Raw genomic sequence first — 24966 nt, forward strand, 5'->3', positions numbered from 1 at the left:
GTGAGGCCTTGAAGATAATCTATTGCCGACTAAGGCCAAGCGCTCCACTTTCTGGTCTGCCAGGATGTGAACGAGCTGTGCGGGAAGTCCCCTCTGCAGTGTTCAGAGCCACCCCAGCCTCCACGGCTCTCCTGGCTGTGTGGATGTGTCCTTTGAAACTGTGAGCCGACATAAACCTCCTCTCCCTGAACTTGCTTCTGTTGGTTTTTTTGTTTTGTTTTGTTTTGATTTGGTTTTTTGAGGTAGGGTCTCACTCTAGCTCAGGCTGACCTGGAATTTACCTTGGAATCTCAGGGTGGCCTCAAACTCACAGCGATCCTCCTACCTCTGCCTCCTGAGGGCTGGGGTTAAAGGCGTGCGCCACCATGCCCGGTTCTGTTGGGTATTTTTTTTTTTTCATAGCAACAAGGACAGCCACTAGCTTAGAGCCTCAGGTTCTGGGTACAGTAGGAACCAATAGCGGTATTTCATAAGCTGCCATGATGACGAAAGGAGATATTGTGCTTGTGCTTATAGAGCACTGGCAAATACAAATTAAACTGCTCAGGCTGGCTGGAGAGATGGCTTAGTGGTTAAGGTGCTTGCCTGCAAAGCCTAAGGACCCATGTTTGATTCTCCAGGTCCCATGCAAGCCAGACACACAAGGTGACGCAAGCATGCAAGGCCATACATGCCCACTAGGTGGTGCATGCATCTGGAGTTTGATTGCAGTGGCTGGAGGCCCCGAAGCACTAGTTCTCCCTCTCTCTCTCTCTCTCTCTCTTGCTCTCTTTCTCATAAAAATTTTAAAATTAAATTGCTCATGTCAATTTGATGTTAAGTCAACTTTTTCTTCTAGATCTTCAAAGAAAGAAATCCCATATCCTACCCAATGTTCATATGCCCTATTGCTCAATACTTACACCTATGAGGAAATCCTTCCTTTAAATACACATTCACATGCATATGTGCACGTGCCTGTATGCAACACACACACATTAATATAAGACAACTCTATAGGTAAAGACGCTGAAGATTATACAGTTGAAGTGACTGCCCCTAGGTCATTAAGATGGTTGGTCTCTAATGAAAGAGCTGGGTGATACTAGTTATGTTCTGTCTACCAAGGTTCTAGTTACTAGTTAGTATCTATGGTAGGTCTCTTATCCCACACTCATTGTAGTGAGCACCTTTTCTGTCACCTGTTTCCAAGGTCTTGGGGCCAGCATTCCAAGCCCTCCAAGTCTTCCTGGGGAGGCACCAACCCACATGGCCCTGTACAGCTTGCAAGAGCCAGCAGAGCTGTTACCTCTGCCTTATGACTGATCAGCTGGAGAAAGTGGCTTAATTCAGGAGCCTGATGGACCTGCCAACTGACCTCTAAATCAGCAGCGATCCACTGTCCCAAGCACGTGGCCTGGGACAGAGTGAGCAGAAGTTTCTGTGTGAGAGATATTCCTGATCCCAAGAGAAAGTAGAACAGACACAGGGAACACACCCAAGTGTGCTCCCCTGGTTTGCCAATCTGAGGAATCACTACACCTCTGCCACGGTGAAAGAAATCAGGAGTGAGCGTGGGAAGTCCCTTGTCTCAGAAACCAAGAGCGAGTGGGAAAAGACTAGCTTTTCTATCATGTAGTCTGGGATCAACGCAGATGGTACCTTCTTGCTGGGTTCTCACACTGAGGAAGGAGCAAACAAGCCCTTTTGGCCTTCGTAATAAAGCCACTGAGCTTATTCATGAGGATCCCGCTCCCATGACCAAGTCACATCCCAAAGGTCCCACTTATTAATTCCATCACACTGGGGATTCAGTTCCAACCTATGAAGTTGAGGAGAGGCACATTCATTCAGACCACAGCACCCTCTTCTTCCAGAACTCAGTTCTTTCATTACCTTCTGCACTCCCATGCCCTGTGAACAGAAATATTAATCTTTGCTCCGTATTCAGATGTTCTTTCTAACCCCTTTACCACATCTAGTCACTTAACTTTCTGAAGGCAAAGTCTACATGTCACTCAAATAGAGCTTTAAACATAGTAAGTCTTCAATCACTTTTTGTCGAACAAGTAATATTGAATTCCCTTTTCAAGGCATGCTGTATGGCATCAAACCAACCTTGCCCACCTGCTCTTGTGAAGAAATCTTTTCCATTCATTTACACACTGGACCCTGGTAGGTGTGTGGCATGAAGATGTTGCAAATGTGGTTTGTAGCCTTTCCATTATAGAATCCCTTGGAAAGATTAAGATATGTTCACAAGAACTGCTGAGTGTGTGAAATGACTGCTTTTGTTCCCACAGAACATCTTATAACTTACAAATCAAAATCTGCTTCATATGCCACCTTTATTGGACATGTCTCCTATGAGTGAGATGGGTGGACTTATGATCCCCGCCTGAAATACCCACCCAGACACACCCCAGTGGGAAATGACAGCAGAAGCTTGGATCCAGGGATTGCTCAGTGAGTAAAAACGCTTACTGTGCAAGCATGCGGACTCGGAGCCCCTGTAAAGCAGGGCGGTAGCAAGCGCTTGTGATCCCAGCTCTCCTACAGCGAGATGGGACGAGATGGGAAGGAGTGACAGCAGAGTCCCTGGAAGCCCCAGGTCACTTAGCCTGGGGACAACATAAACCCTGTCTCAAGCCAGCCGAGAGGCAACGACCAACGTCTGAGGTTGCCCTCCGACCTCCACACCTGCGCCATCATGGCACACACCTTCCTGTTCTTTCACACATACTTATACATACACAAAGATAAACAAAAAATAAAACAAAGAAGCTTGGATTCAACATTCATCTCCTAGAGTATTTTTTCCACATTATTCAGGTAAATAAACGTAACAACATGAAGAGGGGTTTGCTGGACCAGGAAAGGAGTGACACACCTGCAGGTCCCCAGTGGATAGTGTGAGAAGTCCAGTGGGGTGCTCTGGTTTCGTGAATCCCACTTCGCCATGCTTTTTAATTTTTTTTTCTTCAAAATATGCCAACAGTGAAGCCTACCATCTTTCTATCACACTTATGGAGAAAGTTAGAGAAAGATTGAGTAAGGAATATAGAATGTCAGCTATTGGAATACAAACAACAAGCTAGAAGTTGAGTGAAATGCAGGCGTAGGCATTCGATTTCATGTCGTTATCAACTCCTGCTCCCCATGGCTATGTGGGGTTTCTTCCCATGAGGAATATCTCAGAAGCTGGGTGAGACAGTGGTGGAATAGGTAGTCATTCTCTGGATGGGGTTGTAATAAACGAGATGTTAGATAGAACTCATTCAGACCTAAATAAATAAATAAATTAATTAATTAATAAAAAGGTTGTTTTCTGTTTAAATGAGTGGTTGCAAATTCTCATCTAGCTTTAGATTTTTGAAGAATATGAAAGTCCCAGTCTTCTCTCAGCCCTGTTATAGCATCTACAACTTCCTTCTGAATACTCCAGTGTGGCTATGCTGTGTATGTAAGTTAACTGTAATCTACGTCAGTGAAAGTTGGAGGGCATCCACCTCAGGGCACACACCACACAGCATGACATAAATTGTACTTCAGCTCTTCAAGTCCAACCCTCTCCATGAGTGTCCATTAATCGAGCATAAAAGAGAACAAAAAGAAGAAGAGGAAGAGGAAGAGGAAGGGGAAGGGGAAGAGGAAGGGGAAGGAGAAGGAGAAGGAGAAGGAGAAGGAGAAGGAGAAGGAGAAGGAGAAGGAGAAGGAGAAGGAAGAAGAAGAAGAAGAAGAAGAAGAAGAAGAAGAAGAAGAAGAAGAAGAAGAAGAAGAAGAAGAAGAAGAAGAAGAAGAAGAAGAAGAAGAAGACGAAGAAGAAGAAGGGAGAGAAGGAGAAGAAGGGAGAGAAGGAGAAGAAGAAGAAGAAGAAGAAGAAGAAGAAGAAGAAGAAGAAGAAGAAGAAGAAGAAGAAGAAGAAGAAGAAGAAGAAGAAGAAGAAAAAGAAGAAGAAGAAAAAGAAAACGTTTATGGATGAAATAAGCAGTTTTGAGGTATTTTTCTAGCAGGGACTAGAGAAATTGTAGCAACACATCTGCCTCTCCTAAAAGGGGTGTAGGACTCTGAAGAGCTATTCAAAACTGCACTGGAGACCCTGAGATTCATCACGTTCTGCACGCCACACTTGGAGAAGGAAGTGGGTGCTGGTGCTGTTGGTGGAACATGGGATGGATAGGCATCCAGGTAAATCTCTCATCCAACATATTGTCAGATTGCTTAAAACGGCCATGAACGGGGATGTACTGAGCTTACAGCATTATCCTGTGGGGTTATTTGGTCAATGTCAGAATGGATACGTGGGTAGAGTGGCCCCGAGACTTGCTGCCATTGGTGCTGAGTGCCAAGTAGCCAGGTTTTGAAGAATAAGTGTGGGGTTTTTTTTTGTTTTGTTTTGTTTTGTTTTTACCTGCATCTTGTGCTTGGGAACAAGCAATATTTATTACCAGATCCCATCCAGTGCTAATGGCCAAAGTTCTATGTGTCCTTTCACAATAGTCCTTATCAACTGCTTCCACTCCTCTGCCTTTTCCCTTTCCTAATTCTGTCAAATAACGCCCAAAGGAAACCACTGTTTATTAAACACTTGTCTTATATCCTGTATGTATACAGATATATAATATTTATATTTTTTTGTATTTTATTTATTTATTTATTTGAGAGAGAGAAAGGGACAGAGAGAGAGAGAGAGAGAAGGAGAGAACGGGTGCACCAGGGCCTCCAGCCACTCCAGATGTGTGCGCCCCCTGGTGCATCTGGCTTACATGGATCTTGGAGAATTGAACCGGGATCCTTTGGCTTTGCAGGCTAATGCCTTAACCGCTAAGCCATGTTATTCAGTCCTTGTTGGTAATAAGGCTGTTATTATCATCTCATCTAGTACAAGTTGAATTTTAGAGTATAAAAACATCGCACAGTTAATAAGGGATAAAACTGAGAGGCAAACCTTGGAGGTAAGGACACACACACTCTTTTCAACATATGACTTGACACTTAATTTTGAGAAGCTAATAACCTTTGGCCATTTTATGCTCTTTTCCCCAGAAGGCTTCACCTGGGACATTGTGGTAAACTGAAAGCCACAATGACATGGAGCCACATATTTCTTTCCAGCCCACCATCCACCCCTCTGCTGCAGACAGTGAGGTCTCTCAGACTGCAAGTAGAGAGCTTTGCTTCTGCTCGCCAATTGCTGCCCATAAAGCCCCACTCCAGTTAACACTGACAAAACACGATGGAGGTGAATTGCCATAGTCAAAGAGAAAACTGGTGAGTTGGAAGATAGTGATAAATTCATTCAGAGACAGCTCAGAGAAGCAGCAGGGAAAATTGATGGAATGGAGGTAGAAGGTCTCTTCCTGTCTCTAGTCATCTCCCAAAACAATGAATGGCTGGCGGGGCTGGAGAGATGGCTTAGCAGTTAAGGCCTTTGTCATGAAAGCCAAAGGATCCTGGTTCAACTCTCCAGGACCCATGTAAACCAGATGTACAAGGGGGCGCATGTGTCTGGAGTACATCTGCAGTGACTGGAGGCCCTGGAGCACCCATTCTCTCCCTCTCTCTTTCTCTTTCTCTCTAAAATGTGTGTGTGTGTGTGTGTGTGTGTGTGTGTGTGTGTGTGTGTGTATTTATATATGTTAGAAAGCACATGCTAGGTACAGGGTGAGAATTCACACAACTCAACACAAAACACCGACAGCAAAGATACTTCATTCTGAAACTGAAGACCACTGAAGAGCAAGGAAAGCTTCAATTTCCTGTGTCGGGACTAGGGCCGCCCATAGAGATCCATCTCCAGAAAACTGAAAAGTTGTGCTTGGAGAGAATATTACCTTCGAGTGCCTCTGAGCTCATCACAGAGGGTGATGACCTAGGACGTGGAGGGAAGGTCTCAGGGGAGCAGAGCTAAGGACTTTCCTATATCAAGGACTCTCTGGAATGGCCTGACTTACAATGAGGGAATTAGTTCTCTATCACTGGAACGTTCTTTTCTCCTTCTCCTCCTCCTCCTCCTCCTTCTTTGTTTTTGTCTTTTCGAGGTAGGGTCTCACTCTAGCCCAGGCTGACCTGGAATTCACTATGTAGTCTCAGGCTGGCCTCGAACTCACAACGATCCTTCTACAACTCTGCCTCCAAGATGTGGGATTTAAAGGCGTGGGCTGCCACGAAGTTCTCAGGGACTTCGGAGCAAAGGGGAAGCCGGTTGAGGAAGGACAGATGGCTGGTGTCGGAAGGGGGGATCTGAGCTATCTGGGAAGCTTGACCACTGGAAAATGGACACTAGAAATAGGCAGGGGAATTCAGGAATCCAAGGGACACCTGTGAGCTGTGCTGTCTCATTGGGGTTATCCTCATGCTTGTCCCTTTTGAAATGGATTATGCCTTTCCTGAGATATTCCATCATCTCTCCTGGGAGTTAGCAGTCGTTCCCTCTACCGGTTTTGTCACTGTCTGCATCTTTTAGCTAAGCTAATCTGTGTCTGGAAACTGCCCAATACCATTACCTTGTCCAGAAGAGATTAGACAACAAATATGAAACCTACCAGCAGGTTCCATATATGAAGGGGTCCTCAGAGACGTGTATTTCTGGACCCTTATCCTTTAGTTCCTTGAATCTATTTTTATTTTGTTATTATTTTTAAAAAACTTTATTTTTATTTACTTATTTTAGAGAGAAAGAAACAGAGGGAGAAAGAAGGGTGAGGAGGGAATGGGTGCACCAGGGCCTTCAGCCACTACAAACAAACTCCAGACACATGCTCCCCTTATGCATCTGGCTCCTGGGGCATCGAACCGAGGTCCTTTAGTATTGCAGACAAGTGCCTTAACCACTAAGCTGTCTCTCCAGCTCCCCCCCCCCACTTTGTGAATTTATCCTTTTGCATGTGTGTAGCATGTGTGGTGCCTATGGTATGTGTGCCACGCAAGCATGCCCTCACTAAAGTAGCACTGGAGCGCTTGCCTGCGGTGCCCATTGGCTTGCCTTCAGCAGTGGAGGACATTACACAGCCCCCTGATCACTCACCTGGTTTTTCCTTGCTACCGAGCCTCTTACTAAATCCAGCACTCCCTGTTCACATTCCTGCTGTTCTCCGGTCTCTGCTTCCCAACAGGACTAGGGTTACAGGCATTTGTGGTCACACCTAGCTGTTCACGTGGGCACTGAAGATTGAAATTCAGGCAGCCTCAGGGCTCTCCAAGGCCCCCATGCTTGCACCCCAAGCGCTAAGCCACCTCTCCAGCGCATTTCAGGTTTTACAGAGCTCTCTCTTTTTTTGTTGTTTTGTATTTATTTATTTGAGAGCGACAGACAGAGAGAGAAAGAGGCAGATAGATAGATAGAGAATGGGCACGCCAGGCCTCTAGCCACTGCAAAGGAACTCCAGACATGTGTGCCCCTTGTGCATCTGGCTAACGTGGGTCCTGGGGAATTGAGCCTCGAACCAGGGTCCTTAGGCTTGACAGGCAAGTGCTTAACCACTAAGCCATCTCTCCAGCCCTTACATAGCTCTCTTACATATACTCCCTTCCTTTAATTTTCAACAGAAAGCAAAACAGTTGTGATCATCTCCAGGGAATCATGGATGAGGAAAGCTATACAGCTTGTCCAAGGACAAAAGTAAAGTCAGTAGCCAATCAAAAAATGGCTCTAGGGCTGGAGACGTGGCTTCGTGGTTAAGGCACTTGCCTGCGAAGCCTAAGGACACAGGTTCCACTCCTTAGAACACACGAAAGCCAGATGCACAAGGTGGCACGTGTGTCTGGAGTTTGTGTGCAGTGGCTGGAGGCCCTGACACACCCATTATCTCTCTCTCTCTCTCTCTAATAAATAAAAATAAAATATTAAAAAGAAATGGTTCCAATGTTTCATATCACCTCTAGGAAGGAGGTGCTTGTCTACTGGACATAAATCTTTTCTGCCTGGTAACATATGCCACCCTGTGGGTCTCCATATGACCCTAGCACTCGCCAGGTAACACTCAGAGGGGTATTCCCATGTTGTCATGGCTAAAGATAGATGAAATATTGGCATCATTGCACATATCAATTAGGAATGCAATACCTCTTTGTTCATTTTCTTAACTTTTGTTTTTAATTATTTTTATTTCAGAGAGAGAGAGAGAGAAGTAAAGAGAATTCACCAGGGCCTCAGCCACTGAAATCCAACACCAGATGTTTGCCCCACCTAGTGGGCATGTGTGGCCATGCACTTGCCTCACCTTTGTGTGTCTGGCTTATGTGGGATCTGGAATGTTGAAGGTGAGTCCTTAGGCTTCACAGGCAAGCACCTTAACCATTAAGCCATCTCTCCATCCCATGTTTATTCTTTTTAAATTTTTCATTTATTTATTTTAAAAAAGTGCTATATGCATCCACAGTATGCACCAAGAGGACCTGGACACCCTTTTTCATTCTCTCTCTCTCTCTCTCGTTCTCTCTCTCATTCTGCTCATAAGTAAATAAATAAATAAAATATTTCTTACAGGACTGGGGAAATGGCTTAGTGGTTAAGGCGATTATCCACAAAAGCCTAAGGACTCTGGTTCAATACCCCAGGACCCACACAAACCAGGTGCATAAGGGGCGCATACATCTGGAGTTGTTTGCAGTGGCTAGAGGCCCTGGTGCACCCATTCTCTTTCTCTCCATCTGCCTGTCTCTCACTCTCAAAATAAATAAACAAATTTAAGTATGTATGTATATATATATATATATATATATATATATATATTTGTGTGTGTGTGTATACATACACACACACACACACACACACACACACACACATATATATATATATATCGGGGTTGAGGAACTATTATATATTTGACAAATCAAAATTCAGAAACCAGATTTGTAAGTCATTTCAATTTAGTCTCATCTACGATTAACCCAGTGGAGAGAGGCTTCCAAAACTTGAAGCCAAAGAAAAGGCAGAAAGACTCCCAGAGCCCTGACAGCCAGCTTGGGGACATGTGGGGACACGTGGCAGGCTCTGAGGAATAGGAGTTGAGAGGGCAAGGTCTGGAGCAGAAAACAAAGTGCAGACCTGCAGAGAGAATCAGCCAAGGGACCCACTCAGCATGTGCACTGACGGTCTATTTTGGGTCCAAGCATGTGCTGAGCATTGTGGAGCGGAGCAGGCTCTGACATGACCCCAGGGAGCTAAATACTGGAGTGGGGGGGGTGGTATAGCTGGCGTAGTGACCAGGGGCTTTCAGAGTGGGCTCTGTGGAGGAGGTGGCTCTGGTGCTGGCCTTTAAACACAGGGGTCTGTCTGGGTGGTGGATACTTATGTCCCCAGGAGCACATCTCAGCCTGCATCAGTAGCCTTGGGCTTGCAGAAACAGGGCCCCGGGGAGCTACACATACCAAGCTGTGCTAGCAAATTTAAAAATACCACCCTCTCTCTATTTTTTACTTTCCCTCCTGATCTCTTACTTTTCTTCTCACCCTCCTTCCTATTTCCCTCTTTCTGCGGTGATCCTCTCTGGCAACCTGGGCCCTCCTTTGCTCATCTGTCCAGCAAGGGTGGGGGAGAGGCAGAAAACCTCACTGGACTCCCCGCTGTTCAGGTACAGGTTGGCACTGGCTCCAACATACAGCCCCCCCTCCCCCAGCCCCCCTCAGCTCAGTTCTTTCAAATGCCAATTAACAGGTGTCAGAAGCGCTGGTCTTGACCTCTGTCTACATAACAACCCAACTGTTTTGGCTCTCCACCCGTGAGCATAAATATCGTGGTGTTTGAGCCCTTGGGGCCTGTGGAGTTTACAAGTATGCTGTCAAGATCTCTTCATTGGGCTGGCGCTTGAAGTGCTGCCAAGAAGCCAGGGGACTGCTGCGCTTTTATGTGCTCCCAAGCACAGGCCGCCCTGGCTCGCGGAGAAGCCTCTGGGGCCCGAGTGTCAGTGTGAATCTCAAACAGCAAGCTGACATTCCGGTTGGGAGTGTGACAGCGCATGCCTGGGTGATGATGCCAGGGTGGCAGGTGACACGGGTCCACCTCAGAGGGGGAGAGTAACTGGAGCCGCTTCCAGCTCCATGTCCTTAGGGCTCTGAAGGATGGAATCGGGGTTGGGGGAACAGTTATAAAATGATGTTACAAAATCCGAGTGGCCTGATCAGATCGAGACCACGGACATGGAGCATTCAGAGCACAGCTGATGCCACGTTCCCAGGAAAGATGCTGGACTTGGGCTCATCTGGGATTAATACCGTTGCGAGCCAAAGACACTGGCCACGATCGGCCAGCAAAAATACACACACACACACACACACACACACACACACACACACACACATGCACACTCACGTATGTCAGGACAAACAGGAAAAGGGTGGACATGCATTCCACGTGCCCTAGAAAGGTCTAGAGGAATGTCTCCTCCAGAGTGCTCGCCCTCTCCCGGGGCCTTCACACAGCCAGCCCCTTTGGATAAACATCTGAAAACAGAGAGTCTGCCAAGGAGGAGAAAGAAGAGGCGAGGCTGGAATGGGAAGGGGTGGGGCATGGCGACAGGAAGAGCTCAAGAGATTCTCAAGTTGGGTGACTACCAAGCTTGGCTTGTCCCAGAGGGCAGTTGGGCCCCAGCCTGGCGGAGGTAAGAGGAGGATGCAAGGCTTGTCCCCAGCCGGTGGGGGCAGCCTCTCCCCGTCTTTGCCACCCTGTGGTGCTTTGCTCAGAGTTGGTGTCTAGGACAGTTTGTTGAAATTGTGATAAGTTGCTTCCACTCTCCCCCCCGCCCCAAAATAAAAAATCAGTATCACAGTGACTGAACATATCTTGCCTCATCTGCTTTGAGGTCTGCTCAGAAAGTTGGGGGAGAAAATCTACACTAAAAGCCTTGGTCAAAGGCTACTTGGACAACTTTCTCCAGCACCCTCACTAGGCTTTAGTGATTATTGTTCTAGAAACCCAAATGCAAAAGAGGAAAGCGTTCCTGATAGTCTTTAGTGTTTTCTGCCATTTGTTACAGGAGTTCAGGATATTCTAGATTTTACTTGTGTAGGGGACTAAGGCTCAGGGTGAGGCAGTTAAAAATATAAAATCGGGGCTGGAGAGCTGGCTCAGCAGTTAAGGCACTTACCTGCGAAGCCCAAGGACCCAGGTTCGATTCCTCAGTGCCCACATAAGCTAGATGCACAAAGTGGTGCATGTGTTCTGGAGTTTGTTTACAGAGGCTTCTTAGAAGCCCTGGCACATCCTTTCTCTCTATATATCTGCCTCTCTCTCTCTCTTTCCCTCATTCAAATAAATAAATACATTTAAAATAAAAAGAATACAAGATTACATATCTCTTTCGTGGCAAAACATGGTCCACTGGTCCTTGATCCTCTTTCTGCTACCGTATTTCTTTTCATATTGGATTAAATGATAGAGGTGATGCGATGTGATAAATACTTCCTTCACCCTGCACTGGGTTATGAGCTGTTTGCCAGCAGAGGGGACAGTCTGTATGCCTGACTCTCTGGCCTGAATTAAGTTTATGGGTCTTGGTATAGTACCTACGCTGTACAGTTCTGGGCACTGTTGACTTGAGGACAAACAGAGGCTGCCCAGAGTTGAGCTGTCCTAAGAAATACCCGGATGAGTGTGACACAACCCCCAAAGATGCAGATCTGCACCTCAGATGTCAGGATCTGCACCAAGGCATGTGCCTTGACGCAAAAGCCAGACGCCTGTGGAGGTGACATAGGACACTTTCAAAAGATGAAGTCAGGTCCCTCGAAAAGAAATCTTTTCAAATAGAAACATGAAACACATGATTTTCTCCAAGACACCGAAGGCATTTACTTTTCTGAGGTCGCTGAGCCCGCAAAAGCTGAAAGCCTGTAGCTTATTGCTAGCGTCATTTTTCTCTCGTACAGTGCCCCACCCTAAGACGGCCAAAGGGGTGCAAGAGCCTTGAATCTTTGCCCTTTTTTGGGAGGGTACATTCTGGGCAAACAGTTCGCTGATGATAATCACTTTTATATGTAACTGGACCTGAATTCATTTAGTCGTTTGAGCTACGGAAGGGCGGCACAGATTAGAAGAGCTATGTCTGTAACTGACGAAATCTGCGCCTGATGTGTGTTTGTAGGGAAATTAAAAATAAAATGAAGCTCATGTGAAAAGTGCGTGGACTGGAATTAGCCGTCTCTTGACCGGTCACGCATGCGGCTTGTCAGAGATGACCAGGACAGAAAAGTGAGACGGGGCAACTCATCAGGGTGCATTGCTAGCCAGACCAGGGAGCCTGGCATAATTTATAATGGATTATCTTAGGAAATAGATGAGGACAGCTTGTGTTCAGGTGCCAGGAAAGACTAGTTTAAAAAAAAAAAAAAAAGAAGGCATGTCTCAAAAATGTATGACCCCATTGTTGTTTATTCCACAAGATATTTAATGCTGCGCCTCGGTCTGAATGAACTCATCAAATCATCTGCTGGGAATGTGATGTTTGACAGGGGCCAGTTAAATGATACTATTTATTGTGATGGCATTGGAGCCTACATTTGCACCCCATGCCGTAAGGTGCATTCACAAATTACAATGAATTTGTATGTTTGATGCTTTTGAGAGATTGGTATTTACCCGTCCATACTCACCCACATGAAGGATTTTTCCCTCTGTGAGTTCTCTTTCCTTCCAATACTGCCTACCCCTGACGCCCACTTATGCCATCACACATCCCTCTGGACAAATTCCACTGGTTGTGCAAGAAGACAAGCTGCCTGTGTTGGTAGGTCTCTGGTCTACACGACTGTATGTTCCATAAATCCTTTTACGCACTTTCACAGAGATCCTTTGAGCGCCGTTGCCATTCTGCTGGCTTTAACTCATAGTGCAGTTGAACCACGCCAAGATTACGAGACTTGCCAAGGTCTGCCATTCCTTAAGCGGCCGCACTGGGCTTTGAACTTGAATTGCTGTGGCTTCACACCTGGGCCGGTAGACCTAGTTAAGGTAGTGTCTAAACGTTCCCATCTCTGGACAGGGTCTGCATATGAGAATATCAGATGTAGAGGCAGACTCTGGCAATACTGAATCCATCCAACCTCGTTCTCAAATTCAAGCCTCTTTTCCTGACACAATTATGATTAAAAAAAAAAGTACTTCAAACTTTCAAAGGGGATAGCAATTAAACAACTTGGTTTCTATTGTCAGCCTGGTTTCGCTGTCTTAATAGAGGGCCTAATGGGATGTTTAACAAGGATGACAAAGACAGATAATGAAAGTCAAACTTGTGCACAAAGCTTCCTTGAGAGCTTTGTAATTAGTGGGTTTGCATTGTTCTTTAATAACAGTCACCTTTATGTGTTTTTTTTTAATTCACTGGAAGAGAGGTGCAAACTCTGAAATGTATTCACATTCCAGCAATGCTTGGTGGGAACATGGCTTCTAGTTGTTCATTCAGGGAATACTCTTTTAATTTTTTTTTTGGTTTAATTTATTTATTTGATAGAGAGAGAAAGAGGCAGATAGAGAGAGAATGGGCACGCCAGGGCCTCCAGCCACTGCAAACAAACTCCAGACACGTGCACCTCTTTGTGCATCTGGCTAACGCGGGTCCTGGGGAATTGAGCCTCAAACTGGGGTCCTTAGGCTTCATAGGAAAGCACTTAACTGCTAAGCCATCTCTCCAATCCGGGAATGCTCTTTTACAGACGAGGAAATTGAAGAGACAGAGGTTAGGTTACTTGCCAAGTATTACATAACCAGTAGGCAGTCAAAGGTTCAAATCCATGTGAATCGGTCTCCCAAATTGAACTCCTCATCCCCATGTGACTGTCCCAGGGTGAGGCACATGAAACACTATCAGCCCCTCACACTGTAGGGTGATTATCCCGTCCTTTCCAAGAAAGTTTTGACTAAGAAGTCTAAAGGTTCAGATTCTACAAAGGGAAAGCAAGAGTGCAAAAGAGACAAGGGAGTGTCAACAAAGACATGTTGCCGTCATTTCCCAATTTTACACAAGCCTACGTGCTTCTGGTAGTCATAGAGTAAGTAAACTACAGTGTGTGTGTGTGTGTGTGTGTGTGTGTGTGTGTGTGTGTGTGTGTGTGTCCGCGCATGCGCATACATGCAGTCTTTCTTTTTCCAGCGGTCACTGGTTTTGTTTGTTTGGTTGTTTTTTTTTTGGGGGGGGGAGCTGTGGATTCAAGGTAAAAATTCACTGTACCCCAGTGTGTCCTAGAACTCACTCTGTAGCCCATGCTGGCTTCAAACTCACAGCGATCCTCCTACCTTGGCTTCCCAAGGACTGGGATTAAAGGCGTGTGCAAACACGCCTGGCTTCCGATGATCCCTTCTAAAGACAGTGAAGAATAAAACTGCTCCAAGAGCCGCGAGGCTGAGAAACAGAGGAAAGGGATCATTTTTCATCTGCCCACACGATTCAGGATACAAAGCAGCTGGCCTGAGTGAACATCCCCCCACCCTCTCCTCAAGCCATCTTCTGGGAACACTGCTCCTGGCCCGTGGGAGATTGCTTTGTGATCAGAGCAGAGCTGTGACACTGATCCCTACTTCCCGGCTGCGAGACAGCCAGCTTGTCAGCTCAACGCCCCCCAGCCCCCAGCCATGCTTCCTTTGTAAAGTCAAGACCAGCATGCCCGGCTCCCAGGCTCCTATAGGAGTGAATAGCATCGCATGCAGCCAGCGCTTCCAAATGGTATCCGATGCTGCTGCTTAGCTTGCTCTCAGGACGTAGGAGAACTTTGATCAGCAAGCTTCGGAATCAAGTTGACTTGCGCTACCTACAGAGCTTCCAGTTGGTCCACAGTGTGAGTTGTCCAGCTATCTGACATGCTGGGCTCATGAGAACATGCCTGAGCCAACCACCCGAGACCTCCTTGTGTTCATTTCATTGAGGAATGAATGCCCTAGTGACTTTTCTCATGGCTGTGACAAAGCACCTGACATTAGCAACTTAGGGAGGAAGAGTTTCCTTTTGCTCACAGTTTGAGGGTCCAGCCCATCCTGGCAGGGAAGGCTGGTAAGCAGGAGTGTGAAGCAGCTGACCACATCGTGGCCATGGCCAGGGAGCACAAAGAGATGAATTCTGGTGTGGTGCTGCCCACGTTCAGGATGACTGTCGCTACCTCGACTTAAACTTCTCTGCAAACACCCTCACAGACAGGAGACTCTAAATCCCATCAGGTTAACAAGTCAAATATTAACCATCACAGGAAGTTACACATCACATGCATGTGGCTTCCCACGGGAATTGTCTGCACGACTTGAAAACAGTGCTGATGCTCAAGCCTCGTCCAAGAGTCTAGAATCTTGAAGAGGAGTCTGAATATTAAAGACAAATGAGCTTTCCTAATGTTTCCACTGCATAACCAGAGTTGAGAACCCCACATTAGGCTAGTTTAATTCATGGGATTATAAGCACTGGCTTGGGGGGGAGGGTTGTCAAGAAACGGAATGAGGGCTGTAAAGGTGGATTAGTGGTTAAGGGCCTTGCTGGCAAAGCATAAAGACCCATGTTTGACTCTTCAGATCCTATGTAAGCCAGATGCACTAGGTGATACAAGCAATCAAGGTCACACATGAGCAAAAGGTGGTCCACACATCTGGAGTTTGGTTGCAGTGGCTGAGGCCCTGGCACACCAATTCTCTCTCTCATTAAAATAAAAATAAATAGAAATAAAAAATAAAAGAGAAGAGAAGGGCTGGAGAGATGGCTCAGTGGTTAAGGCTCTTGACTGCGAAGCCTAAGGACCCATGTTTGACTCTCCAGATCCCACATAAACCCGACACACAAAAGGTAAGGCAAGAGCAAGGTTACATATACCCACTAGGTGGCAGGTGGCACAAGCGTCTGGAGTTCAATTATAGTGGCCAAGGCCCTGGCTCACCAATTCTCTCTCCCTTTCTCTCTCTCTCTTTCTCTTTCTCTCTCTGCAATAAAGAAAGAAAGAGGGCTGGAGAGATGGCTTAGCGGTTAAGCGCTCGCCTTTGAAGCCTAAGGACCCCGGTTCGAGGCTCGGTTCCCCAGGTCCCACGTTAGCCAGATGCACAAGGGGGCGCACGCGTCTGGAGTTCGTTTGCAGAGGCTGGAAGCCCTGGCGCGCCCATTCTCTCTCTCTCCCTCTATCTGTCTTTCTCTCTGTGTCTGTCACTCTCAAATAAATAAATAAATAAATAAATAAATAAATAAATTTTAAAAAAAAAGAAAGAAAGAGAGGGAGGGAGGGAGGGAGGGAGGAAGGAAGGAAGGAAGGAAGGAAGGAAGGAAGGAAGGAGGGAAGGAGGGAGGGAAGGAAGGAAGGAAGGAAGGAAGAAAGAAAGAAAGAAAGAAAGAAAGAAAGAAAGAAAGAAAGAAAGAAAGAAAGCAAGCAAGCAAAGAAAAGAAAGAGAACGATGTCTTTAGGCTCACCACTGTATTTGGCACAAAGATACTTAACCTATAAAATTGTTGATGCTGCTGCTATTATTGAGAATCAAGGTTAAAATTCTGCTTCGGTGAGAGACCGAGATACAAAGTGAGGGGCTAAGGCTCAGAGGAACAAAGGGAGAAATAAGACCTAATCACACTTCCTAGAAGATTCTGCCCGGGACTCTCATATCTCTGCAGGGAAGGATGGGTCTCTTGGGAGGTCAGGATGGAGACTAGATATGCTTCTCCATGTTTCTAGAAGTAGCATAATACAAAGGCAGAAATATTCCAGTAATTCAGACCATCTTTACAGCAGTTGGGAAAAAGTGTAAACATGTTCTGAGACTGGTGAGGAGCCCTGGTTTCAAATTTCACACCTATGATTGACAAACAGAAAGACCTCACAGGAAGTGGGATGCCTTTCTATGCCTTATGTCTCATCTTCAGTTCCAGGGCTCGTAATGGTATCTGGAGGAGATGTACAGAATGCTAGAGAATTTACCAGTATGTAGTAGATGAATCTATATCAGTCTGCTCTGTGACCTCTCTCCTTCCTTTCCTCTAGCAAACAAGGCTATTAGTTAATCTACAGATAAGCATCATTTTAACAAAATTTTTAAATTCATTTTATTTTAGAGAGAGAGAAACAGGGAGAGAGAGAGAGAGAATTGGCATGCCAGGACCTCAGCCACTGAAATCAAACTCCAGATGCCCACACCACCTACTGGGCATGTGCCACCTTGCACTTGCTTTGCCTTTGTGGCTTATGTGGGATCTGGAGAGTCCAACGTAGGTCCTTAGGCAAGTGCCTAAACTGCTAAGCCGTCTCTCAAGCCTGACCAACAACTTTTAGAAAGCAAGGTGTCAGGGTGATGACCTCTGTGTTGCTGAATGCCAGTTACTGGATTGTTAGGGAGAGATGAGGAGAGTGCATGGATCTTCAAAGGCCTTGACGACAGAGGCCAGGTCCACCATAGGTCAGCTCAAAAAGAGACATGGCCAAACCTGAGCTCAACTGTGGGGTTGTGCTGACCACAGAAAGCAGTGAAGAAGATTTCCTTAATTTGGTGGGGTCTTGAAGAATATAATATTAGAATTATCTTTAAAATTTTTATTTATGTATTTACTTAACAGAGAAAGAGGGAGAGAGAGAGAGCAAGAGAGAATGGGCACACCAAGGCCTCCAGTCACTGCAAACAAACTCCAGACACATGCACCCCCTTGTGCATCTGGCTAACATGGGTCCTGGGGAACCGAACCTGGGTCCTTAGGCTTTGCAGACAAATGCCTTAACTGCTAATTCATCCCTCCGGCCCGCAGAATTATTTTTTATAGGCTTATTAGAGACCTATGAAACCATTTAGTCTTGATATCACTTTAGTGAAAAATTTTAATCTCTTAATAACCTCAGAATAAAGCTTTTATACAAGTTTTGATCTTATCTGGGTTACTTTATATCTTTTTAGAGTTCTACTTTATCTGTGGGCTTCTTAACTGTTGGTTGCTCTATGGGTTGAGATACATATAGCTAATATTCCCCAGTCTTCACGGAATTAATATTTTTTTAAATTTTTTAATTATTTTATTTACTTATTTGAGAGCAACAGACAGAGAAAGAGGGAGAGAGAGAGAGAGAATGGGCTCGCCAAGGCCTCCAGCCACTGCAAACAAACTCCAGATGCATGCGCCCCCTTGTGCATCTGGCTAATGTGGGTCCTGGGGAATCGAGCCCTGAACCAGGGTCCTCGAGCTTCACAGGCAAGCACTTAACCGCTAAGCCGTCTCTCCAGCCCACAGAATTAATATTTTATGTAACAACTGCATGGGCCAGCTTTTCTATGCTCTGTACTTCATGCTATAGTGATGTGTATTTCATCCACATGATATATTCCCCAAAAGGCAATGCTAAAATGTCATACATTTTGCCTCATATAGTCACTTCTTTTACAGAAATCAGAAAAAAAAAAAATCTCACATTTTTCTTGTTATTTATCACGTCTCATGCTTCTCATTCACTGCTGAACATCCAGGTTCACCTCCTGCATAATACACCTTCCATGGAACAAGCTTCCTTCACTTCTTCCTGAGGCAACAGAAAGACTGGTGACAACGTTAGCTTTCTTCCCTCTTTATTTTGAACATGTCCATCACTCCCTGGCCACATGCTCACTGGTTTCTGGCTTGATGGGCTGTTGTTCCTGGAGTACTGCAGGCCCTGTCCTTATCTCCAGTTTCTGGAGCGCAGGTAGGAGGTTCTTGAGACTCTAGTCCCCATGATTCAATGTGTCACCGTTCCCGGGCTGCCATTGAGATTTCCTCTTGATCGTTAGTTTTCAGAAATTTGATATGCCTAGGAATGGCTATCTTTAGACTTACCCTAAACGGAGTTAGCTGAGTTTTTGTTGTTTTTTTAATAGAGGACATGTTTTACTTCTGAAAAAGTTGGGACTACTTCAGACATTGCTTTTTTTCTTTTCCACTAGTTTTCTTAGGAAACCCATGCTTTATCTACTCTCTGAAATTCTAATTACATATAAAATTAAACCACTTAATATTTTCCCCTAGGTTCTTGGGGATCTTTATTTTTTTCTTTTCATTTCTTGCAATATGTAATTACTGTTGTTCTGTCTCTGATTTACTGGTCCTTTTTTTTTTTTTTCTTTAATCAACATTTAGCTCAGAACACCCTTCAATACATTTTTAAAATTTCAAATGCTGTAGTTCTCAACTTGCAAAGGTTTTGTTTCTGTACTGAGATGTTCCATAGCTGCTTAACTTTAAATCCGTTTTCTTCTCCACGATACCACCCTCATATTTAGTCCACATTTAGTTCCATTCTATTAGCCTGAGATGGAGTCTGCCCTTCCTATGCAAAGTTCAGGGGCTGGCCAGGGATTTGAGGAGAGTTTGTGTACAGAACTTCTTCTAGCTCTCTCTCAAGAGCTCTGCTTTCCTATGGAGGAGGCTGCCTTGAGTTCTCTACTTGGCTAGCCCAGGGCACCGGAGGACTTATTTCAGCCCTCCTGCCATTAGATATGGGGTAGACCAAAACCTAAAACCTGTCCCTGGAAAAGAGAGGAAGAGAGCTCACTGGCTGCCTTCTGAGTGTCAATCCAGAATCTGCTTCCAGAACCTTCATGCCAAGTGCTCTGTCTACTGCACATGAGAGCTCAGGTGCTCATTTTATTGGCAAGACGAATCAAAGTATTTGATTTAGGTTTCCAACTTTATTGAACTTGGTTGGTACCTGTATACTTTTAAAAGACACATTTATTTATTTATTTGAGAGAGAAGGAGAAAGAGAGTTAGGGAGAAAGAGAAAGAGAGAGAGAGGAAATGAATGGGAGATATGAGTATTCCAGGGCCTCTTGCTTCTGCAAATGGGGACTTGAAGTTGGGTTGGCAAGTGTTGTATGCAAATACCTTTAATAGTTAAGCCATCTTCCCAGCCCCTACGTCCCTATCCTTATTGTTAACATTTTCATTTTTTTCCCCTTTATTTTTCATAGTTGTGTGGATCAAGGCCAAGACCTCAATTAGTATTGGCAAGTATTCTACCACTGAGCTCTATCTCCAACCTGCATTCCTAACTTTTTGCCTAATTAATTAATTAATTTTTTTTTTTTTTTACTTTAGCCAAATTTGTAGAGGATATTTCTTTTTCTACTTTGTAGCTCTATGTTATAAATATTTTCAAAGAACTAGTTCTACAATTTATTCTTTCATTTTTTTTATTTATTACTTTTTAAATTTTCAGCTAGCAGGGAGTTATTTCTTTTCCCTTTTTTTTTCTATTCTGCAACTATTTTTTAAAGAACTCCTTTAAAAATGTTTTTGTTTTCTAACTTTCCTTTCATTTTAGATTGCAGTTTTGTTTAGCTCTGGCAGGAAAACAGAAGAGGCTGTGCATTTGCATTTGAGCTTTAACTTTTCAATCTGAAATCACTTTTGTCCGGGGAGGCAGAAGTTGCTCAGGCACAGAGAAAGGCTGAGGGGGACAGACCTAACACTCTGGGGCCACTGGACTTGCATCTTAACTAACTTTTTCCTCTTTCTTTCTTTCTTATTTACTTATTTTTGTTGACAACTTCCATAATGGTAAAACAATATCCCATGGTAATTCCCTCCCTTCCCCCACTTTCTCCTTTGAAACTCCATTCTCCATCATATCCCCTCCCCCTCAATCAGTCTCTCTTTTATGTTGATTTCATGATCATTTCCTCCTATTATGATGGTCTTGTGTAGGTAGTGTCAGGCACTGTGAGGTCATGGATATCCAGGCCATTTTGTGTCTGGAGGAGCACGTTGTAAGGAGTCCTACCCTTCCTTGGGCTCTTACATTCTTTCTGCCACCTTTTCCACAATGGACCCTGACCCATGGAAGGTGTAATTGAGATATTTCAATGCTGAGCACTCCTCTGTCATTTCTTTTCAGCACCATGGTGCCTTCTGAGTCATCCCAAGGTCACTGCCATCTGAAAAGAGAAGCTTCTCTATCCAAAAGTGAGAGTAGCATTAATATATGGGCATGAACATTAAGAGAAGTGCTTACTGGGCAGTTTGGTGAACATAGTATATACATTTAGCCAGATAGCAGCAGAGGTTACACCCCTAGGGCTCATGATTACCCCTGTTTTTCATATCAGGGATATATTCCTTCTCATGGAGTGGGCCTCCAGTTTAATTAGAGGGCAGTTAGTTTCCTCCATAACAGACATGCCACTGTTGCACCCATTGGTTCATTTGTCCTGGCTGGCCAAATATAAGCCTTGCAGTGTCCACTGTTGAGTATCTTCACTGGTGATTTCTCTTTCTCCCATTGAACTGCATGCAGCATGGCGTTTTCCATTTTTCTGTCAGCTGATCTACACGGAGGAAGTTTTCAGCTCAGCTCGAGCAGGGTTTCTCAATGAACTTGCAGCCCAAGTATGTGGAGTCTTCAGCAATAAGGTCTTACCATCTAATTCTGGTGGGAAGCCAAGGGCCTCGGCAATGGCCTATAATATTTTGGGGGCATCAGGGACTTCCCTGGCCAACAACTCACTGGAAGGTATCCTGTCCCTGGCACCGAAAATTTTCTAGTAGCAATCTATGGCTCCTGTGTGTTCCATTGTCCAAAAGAGTAGGTTTCCATATGACTTATTTATATCCTCTTAGATTTTGATTAGTCTTCCCTCCACCTTTACTTTACTCAGTCTCTTCCCTTGACCTCACTTAGGCCTTTTCACCTCCATTAATCTGTTCTTCTTTTTTTAAACAAAGACATTTTATTTCCGTTTATTTATTTGAGAGAGAAAGAGGGAGAGAAAGGCAGGGGAGAAAGATAATGGGTGTGCCAGAATCTCCAGGCACTGCCAACAAACTCAAAATGCATGCACCACCTTGTACATCTGCCATGTATACATGGGTCCCGGGGAATTGAACCTGGGTCATTTGGCTTGGCAGACAAGTGCCTTAACCAATAAGCAATCTCTCCAGCCCTGTTTTTTGTTGTTGTTGTAGAGGTTTATATACATCTTGTTCTAAACAGCCTCTGTTGAAAACTGGTGACAAAAAATGAGAATAACCCAGCCACTTTCTGACATCAAAGAGCATTAAGGACCCAATGGGCAAGACTGAAGGACAGAAGCACTCTCCGAGATAGCATCAACAGCTTGCAAGCCGAAGCCTTTCCAAAAGGAGTCCGGCCAACACACATGGCATTGTGACGATACACGGAGCACAAACCCCTCCCTGTGATGGAGCTTTCCTCCAAGCTGACAAAATAATGAGCTTTGTTGCCATTTACAGAACATGAATCTTGTTAGATGGTGGCAGGGCAGTCTCAACATAACACTAGGACCAACCAGCCCGTAGCTCAGACATCCAACTCCCCGACACTGAGGCAGGAGGAGGAACGAGAAACCTGGGTCTTCCCACTGCTCCTGATGACAACAGACTTCTGAGCCCCCCCACCCCCGACACCCTTGGCTGCAGCCACACCCACATCTACTCATTGTTTCTGGGGCATGCCTGTGGCTTCAGGGCATAAGATGAAGAGAAAGTGCCAAGACATCTCTAAGCTGTAAGTAAAGCATTTTTATCCCGAGGGCACAGCAAAGTCCCTTTCTTCAAAGGAATGATGGGTAGAAGTGACAATTTCAGCTATTTGTGTATCTCCTTTGCCTCCAAGATGGAAGCTCCTTAAATCTTGCAAACCTCATGTTTTCTATAAGAATTTTTTTTTTTTGCCCACAAAGTCTAGCACTAAGCATATTTGAAAATTATTCCTTGATAACTATAGAGACATAGCTCAATAGTAGAGTGGTTGCTCCGCATATGCAAGGGGCTGGCTTTGATCCCCAGTACTGGAAAAAATATTTTCTTAAAACATTAATAAATATTCACTAATTATGGGCCCACTTAGTTGTTACTGGTTTTTATATTTATGTCTGTCTTCCATTTCTTTCACCTTTCTATCATTCCACATTTTTAACTTTTCACATTTGTTTCCATATTCCAATTCATTTCATCTATCAGCATCATTCTCATAGATAAAACACACCTACAGATTCTTTTATTCTTTTGTTTATTTATTTATTTCTTGAGAGCGACAGACACAGAGAGAAAGACAGATAGAGGGAGAGAGAGAGAATGGGCGCGCCAGGGCTTCCAGCCTCTGCAAACGAGCTCCAGACGCGTGCGCCCCCTTGTGCATCTGGCTAACGTGGGACCTGGGGAACCGAGCCTCGAACCGGGGTCCTTAGGCTTCACAGGCAAGCACTTAACTGCTAAGCCATCTCTCCAGCCCGAGATTCTTTTATTCTTAAAACGTTTCTAGATGTATTGAATTGTCCACTGTTGTTGGAAGGAATGATTCATAAACGAAAGGAGCATCTTGATGTTCAACTTCATCTTCAGAACATCACTGTCCCCACTGGTCTTCACATTAGTTCTTAAGAACCCTACCTGTGGGCTGGAGAGATGGTTTAGCAGTTAAGCGCTTGCCTGTGAAGCCTAAGGACCCCGGTTCGAGGCTCGGTTCCCCAGGACCCACGTTAGCCAGATGCACAAGGGGGCGCACACGTCTGGAGTTCGTTTGCAGAGGCTGGAAGCCCTGGCGCGCCCATTTTCTCTCTCTCTCTCTCTCCCTCCCTCCCTCCCTCCCTCCCTCTCTCTCTCTCTATCTATCTATCTGCCTCTCTCTCTCTCTCTCTGTCACTCTCAAATAAATAAATAAAAATGAACAAAAAATTTAAAATAAAAGAATCTTACATGTAAAACCATGGAGAAGTTGTGTGGCTAACCCAGGATGTGGCACTCCATCCCCTTGTCCCCTCCAACATAATCCACCACATATGTAACATGGCCTGACATAAATCCCTCATAGAACTTCCTCTTATAAATAAAAATAGCTGTGGAAATGAGTTCCAACACTCTGGATCTACTGCCAAGAATCTTTGAGTAAATAACTAAGTATTATTGGCAGAAGCACACTTGTAGTTGTAACTTCCACCACGGAAAACTACCTAGAGAAGTAAAACCCTAGAGGAAACCGCGTCTTATCTGTCACATTAGAATCTCATAAACTCAACTCAGACAACGTGAGTCATGGTCTTCTGAATCATTTGGAAAATGAAGAACACAGGGTTTTGTTTTTTTTTTTTATCATTGGTTGGTGACAATTCAGGAAATGCTAGGGACTACAGAGAGTGGTTAGGACACACATTCTCGTGGATGACAGAGCCCAGCAGCATTGGGAAAAACCTATGCATTGGACCAAAGGCTGAGCCTGACCAAAACTGATGCTACGTCTCATCCCAGCCTCTGATCTCACCATGACCTCCTCAGAGGTTCGTGTCCTTAGCTTGTCTCTTTCATGTCTGAACTGTTTCATGATTTGTATGAACCTAAACTCCTTTGTTTCTTGCCATGACATTTTCATCTTTTTCCTATTCATTCATGGCAAACATCAAAACATAAAATTGGCACATGATTAGCTAAGTACTTTTAAATTTAAATAAATGCAAAACTGTCTTCCACCCTACCAATGCTTATAATCATATTTCTCCGTTTAATTTACTTCCCTATCAAAACTAGAAATAATTTTCCTTAACAGTTAAGCTGACCAAGAGTTATTTCTGTCTCTCAATATTTTTCAAGGATCCTTCAAAGGAGCTTGGCATTTGTAATAAATTCCAAACTCTTATTTTAAATTTTATTTATTTGAGAGAGAGAGACAGGGAGAGAGAGAGGTAATCAGTCATGGACTACCGTCATTTGGGTCTATGCGCTCACTATGCCTCCCTGAAGAACCCATGTCTCCACATTTTCTCCTTTTTTTTTTTTTTTAAGTTTCAGAGCCTTTCAAAGCCCACTCCAAGATTATCCTCTCATCGTCTCTCCCCAACCTCCATCTCTCCATCATCCAGAAGTTATAATTCCTTCCTCTGATCCCTGGTGGCCAGCCCCAGGTCTATGAGATAGCTTTTTCTTTGTGCACATAGCCTGCTCCAATTAATAACTCATTAGTGTAAAGGACGAGTGTCTTCACACATCTCTCACAGTACCTATCCCAATAACTTGCTCATTGACGTTTAATAATATTGCCAAAAGAAAGCTGGGAATATAGCTCAGT

This window comes from Jaculus jaculus, chromosome 13 (assembly GCF_020740685.1).
Source record: "Jaculus jaculus isolate mJacJac1 chromosome 13, mJacJac1.mat.Y.cur, whole genome shotgun sequence".
Classification (NCBI taxonomy): Eukaryota; Metazoa; Chordata; class Mammalia; order Rodentia; family Dipodidae; genus Jaculus; species Jaculus jaculus.